We start from the raw sequence: 6,000 nt of genomic DNA, 5'->3' as shown, positions 1-6,000 counted from the left end.
CTTGGCTAGTGTGCTTGCTAAATCGAGAGGGAAAGTGGCCGTTCTAAATCCAAACAACGATTGTTCTTGACAAAGGACCCCTTGTCCAACATTCTGATGAAAGATCAGCAAAAGTAAGAAACATTTTATGATGCTATTTCATATATCTGTCGTACATGTGAACTAGTCGTGGGCGCCCAACTTTTGGGTACTCTAGCTATACCGAAGCTGGATGTCGTAATGAAGTTATTTTTTAGAATTCTAACACTGCGATTTCATTAAGAACTAATGGATCTATCATTTCCTATACAACATGTATGTTTTAGTTATGTTTATGAATAGCTATTTGGTCAGAATATGTGTGTCAGAAAAAGTGTCAGAAAAAAATCTGGGCGTTGTGGGAAAAAGTAGCTAAGTTAGCACAATGTATAACCATTGATTTCAGCTCTAAATATGCACATTTTCGAACAAAACATAAGCGTATGCATAACCTGATGTTATAGGACTGTCATCTGATGAAGAAAATCAAGGTTAGTCAAAAATTATATCTTTTACTGGTTTGTTACGATCGCTAACTTTTACTGCTGGGGAAGAGCTTGTGTTTTTGGCTATTGTGGTAAGCTAATATAACGCTATATTGTGTTTTCGCTGTAAAACACTTGATAAATCGGAAATATTGTCTGGAATCACAAGATGCCTGTCTTTCATTTGCTGTACACTATGTATTTTCCAGAAATGTTTTATGATGAGTATTTAGGTATTTGGCGTTGGTGTCTAATTATTCTGTCTGCTTTCGGTGCAATTTCTGATTGTAGCTGCAATGTAAACTATGATTTATACCTGAAATATGCACATTTTTCGAACAAAACATAGATTTATTGAATAACATGTTATAAGACTGTCCTCTGATGAAGTTGTTTCTTGGTTAGTTTGGTTGGTTCTTGGTTAGTTAGGTTGGCTTTGTGCATGCTACCTGTGCTGTGAAAAATGTCTGTCCTTTTTTGTATTTGGTGGTGAGCTAACATAAATATACGTGGTGTTTTCGCTGTAAAACATTTTAAAAATCGGACATGTTGGCTGGATTCACAAGATGTGTACCTTTCATATGCTGTATTGGACTTGTTAATGTGGGAAAGTTAAATATTTAAAAAAAGATATATTTTGAATTTCGCGCCCTGCACTTGAGCTGGCTGTTGTCATAAGTGTACCGACGTCGGGCTTGCAGCCAGAATAAGTTAATCCCACCAAAGTGTCTGATTTCAAATAGGCTTTTTGGCGAAAGCACTACAAACTATTATGTTAGGTCACCACAAAACCACAATAACCACAGCCATTTTTTCCAGCTAAAGATAGCTTTCACAAACACCAGAATAGAGATAAAATTAATCACTAACCTTCGATTCTTTTCATCAGATGACACTCATAGGACTTCATGTTACACAATACATGCATGTTTTGTTTGATTAAGTTCATATTTATATCAAAACATCTGAGTTTACATTGAGGCGTTAGATTCACTAAGTGCAAAAACATCAAGTGACTTTGCATAGCCACATCGTTTCAACAGAAATACTCATCATAAATATAGATGATAATACAAGTTATACACATGGAATTATAGATATACCTCTCCTTAATGCAACCGCTGTGTCAGATTTCAAAAAAACTTTACAGAAAAATAAACCATGTAATAATCTGAGACGGAGCTCAGATGAATAGCCAAATTAGCCGCCATGTTGGACTCAACAGAAACCAGAAAATACATGATAAATGTTTCCTTACCTTTGATGAATTCATCAGAATGCAGTCCTAGGAATCCCAGGTCCACAATAAATGCTTGATTTGTTCCTTTAATGTCCGTTATTTATGTCAAATTAGTTACTTTCGAATTGCTTACCAAATACCCTAACCAAAGTCTCAAAGCGCGACCACTATAACGTGACGAGATGTCCAAACGTTCCGTTACAGTCAGTAGAAACATGTCAAACGATGTACTGAATCAATCTTTAGAATGTTGTTAACATACATCTTGAATAACGTTCCAACCGGAGAATTACATCGACTTCAATTGAGAGATGGAATGGAGCTGCCTCTCACGTGAACGCGCGTGTTGAATGCATGGTCACCTCATGGCAGTGATGACTAATTTCTGTCTCCTTCGACCCCCCTTCACATTAGAGTCATCAGACTTAGTTCTATTGACTGTTGACATCTAGTGGAAGCCGTAGGAAGTGAAAACCCATCCATATCTCTCTGTATTTTCAATGAGAGCTTGGTTGAAAATATGGCACCCCCAGAAAAAATCCAAACAGGAAGTGGAATTTCTCAGGTTTTTGCCTGCCATATGAGTTCTGTTAATCTCACAGACATAATTCAAACAGTTTTAGAAATGTTAGAGTGTTTTCTATCCAATACTAATAATAATATGCATATATTCGTAACTGGGACTGAGGAGCAGGCCGCTTACTCTGGGCACCTTTCATCCACGCTACTCAATACTGCCCCTGCAGCCATAAGAAGTTAACCAAGTTTAATTTTTCCCAAAGGGCCAACACAGCTGTATTCAGACAAAAACATGTTCTCACCATCACAATTATATATACCCCACTTTGGACACTCCTCCTTCTCTCCAATCCGTACATATTACGGTTCGACAGGAAGAGGGTACTAAACCCTTATTACTCTCTTCAGGGGATCTGACCTGACCTCCTGACCGCAACCCCTCCTTCGCCTAATACACAGATGTTCATCCGCTACCCGATAGCAATCCTGTGATCTCCTCTCGTCCACCCAGCACATTCCACAGCCACTCTGTCAATCTACAGATCTCACTCCTTTGTATACTATGCGTCTGATCTATCATGTCTTTAATATCTCAATGTTCAAATTTGAGCCCGAATCCAACAATATGAAGAAGTGTTGTTGTTTTGGTTGATTTGTTTTTGTCTTTGCTTCAACACATACCTCACCAGATTGGGTTTGCTGTCTGGTCGGGATTTCTCACAAAGGGTTAGCCCTCCAACTCCCTGACCCTGTAACTCTGAGGTGAGGTCGCCAATACGATATGGGAGTATAAGGTAATTTGTTTCAACAGTGTGTTGTTATGCTCTTTGACATTTGTCTTAGAAATATTTGCATTAATAAAATTGGGAATGGAATAATACAGTGAATAGTTTGTCTTGATTTCCCAAATCAGAAATGCCCTATACTGTTCTTGTCTGTCCTCTCTCAAAGTTATGGTGAGAGTGACTCCAGATTGTATCTAGGTGCATGGAAGAGATAATTCGACCTAGAAGAGTGTGAGCCTCACCACCTCTAACTGGCTGAAGTAATGGCAACAATGGCGTTCACTACGGCCCTGTCCTGCACCACTTCTACCTGAGACCTTAATCTGAGCTAGCAACCTGTGTACGGGCGGCAGGAGTGCGGAATGAGTCCTGAGACCGTGCATGTGGAGTGAGCATGGAGAGAGATCATGTCCAAACTCCTCTCATGCTGCTGGTGCACTGGTCGGAAAATGAACAAGAAAGAACCGACAGTACAGAATGGTGGTGGAGGCTCAGGTGAGACATTCCTTCACTTGTGGAAAAACGATTTTTCCCCAGATATTGAAATCGGGACATTATCAAAGGCCATCAACTTTGACAGGCGTGAGTTACATGTGTGCCATTGGGAAGATGAACTGTGACGCTATCGGAGAAAGAAAATTAAGAGACGCCAGAAGAATGAGTACCGGGAAGGAGGGGGGTTGTCAACTGTACCCGTAATAGATTTTGAGTTGCTCTAAACTGTGTATTTGGGGTATCAGGTTGATTGTGGGGGTCTGCACACAAACAATACATAGAGATACCTATCTGTCATTACCATGCGACTCAAGACAGTGTGAGACAGGGATGAACGGTGGCCGTGATGAGAAAAGTTAATGCTGGTAATATGAGTAGTACATACTGTATATATGTTTCCCCCTGTCTGTAAACGTACATTCTGCCAGTGTCGTTGTGTGATAAGTTGAGGGTCTTGAATTCGGTGATAGACTCAAAGTGACGCACTAAGGACTGTCATTCCAAATTTGGGCTGGATCATTTATCAATAGTTCTAATTATGATTTGGAAAGGAGACAAGGAGAGAGAGAGAGCGCGCTGCCCTTAAGCTGCGAGGAGAGCACAACGTGGTTCCTGAAACTAATTCAATATTTGTAACAATCCATTCAGTCTAGGGAGGCTTTCCTCCCAGGAAACCTTATCTTTTCGTGTCCTCCGAGAGGGATGTTATCAGAGAACCCACTAGATGGTAGCGTGGGCAAACCGTAATAGGGACATTGATAGTAGGGGCTTTGTTTAACCACTGACCTCCAAGGATGACGAAGAAGAAGACTGGGTGCAACTGAGTGGGTTAACAAACAATGTTTTCTAGGTGGCGTGGAACATGTGAGTGATCATTGTGCCAGATGAGGGATTGTTGGAAACTGCCTAATTGACTTGAGCATGTCTTAGTATGTTTATAACTATATGAGTGGCACAGCAGTAAGGATTAACGTGTTATGGGTTAGATGGAATCATCTAGGTGCAAATGTAAATTGAGGCCAGAGGCAAAGTACATAGGGGACAGAATGTTTGAGACAGAATGTTTCCGTAAGGGTGTTGACAGATCCTGGTAGGATCGATATCAGTTTATTCTATGGAGTCCCAAAAACCAAGGCATTAACATTACAAGGAACTGGGAAAGCGGAATTTAATATGACTGGGGCGGAGATTTGTGAGGCTCATAGATTAAGGAAGTGGGAAATAGAGTCTCTGGGGAACGACACCACTCCTCGTGTATAGTGATACAGGGGAAAGCACATAGTAGAGGAAGGACAGCTAACTATGCACAATATAGAGACTACTAGAAAGTCAAGTGGTGGGAGTAGGTGGGAGTAGCAGAGATAGTGTTGTCATTTCAGACTCTATTGTCAACTTTCAGTGACGGGTTTAATCCAAGAAGGTACAACGCTTGAAAGAATAGCCACAGATCCCTGTATACATGAGGCCACCTCACCGGAAGGGAGGTTTGCTGTAATAATAGCATCACATCTCCTGCAGAGTGTGATTAAGAAACATGTGACACAGAGTTCTGTACGGTTGGATACTCTTCCGACGCCACTAATCGCTCCCCCATTCCTAACAAGCCAGAAAACACTTGACATATCTCCCAGAAGATTGGGACCAAGTGACTGTAAAAGGAAAGTGTTAGAAGGTTGCTGCTTATCAACCATTGGGACCTAACGTTTACACTGTAACGAGGGTGTTCACAAAGGGGTGTGGTGTAGATTGGCTCTGGGATGAGAGATGTGTACCTAACCTGAGCACCGGAAGTATTACCGGCAGATACCGACTGTAGCAGAACACAGGATATCAGTGGAGATGTTGGTGTCTAGAAAACTGGGTATGAGTTGGGAGACCGCTAGGGAGTATCTGAACGATTCAGTTCTCGATCTACTGGTGAACCACATAGGCAATAGGAGATCAGGAGCAGGAGACAGGTTCAATGCAATAGCTATTCTCATGGCAGTCGCTGTAGGGACAGCAACTGAACGAGCAGTAGTAGTGGTGAAGGATGCTATAGTGACAGCATAGAACTGGACTACGGTGCAAATTAGATGTATTTTGAAGTATGCATCATGGGCAATGTTAGTGGTAGCAGGTGTTAACTTCTTATGGCTGCAGGGGCAGTAATGAGTAGCTTTGATGAAAGGTGCCCAGAGGTGCCCATAGTAAACTGCCTGCTCCTCAGTCCCAGTTGCAAATATATGCATATTATTGTTAGTATTGGATAGAAAACACTCTGAAGTTTCTAAAACTGTTTGAATGATGTCTGTGAGTATAACAGAACTCATATGGCAGGCAAAAACCTGAGAAAAAATCCAAACAGGGAGTGGGAATTCTGAGGCTGGTCGATTTTCAACCAAGCCCCTATTGAATACACAGTGGGATATGGATGAGTTTGCACTTCCTACGGCTTCCACTAGATGTCAACAGTCTG

Source organism: Salvelinus fontinalis, chromosome 1, assembly GCF_029448725.1.
Source record: "Salvelinus fontinalis isolate EN_2023a chromosome 1, ASM2944872v1, whole genome shotgun sequence".
Classification (NCBI taxonomy): domain Eukaryota; kingdom Metazoa; phylum Chordata; class Actinopteri; order Salmoniformes; family Salmonidae; genus Salvelinus; species Salvelinus fontinalis.
The sequence above is the reverse complement of the archived record's forward strand: the minus strand, read 5'-3'. Positions refer to the sequence as shown.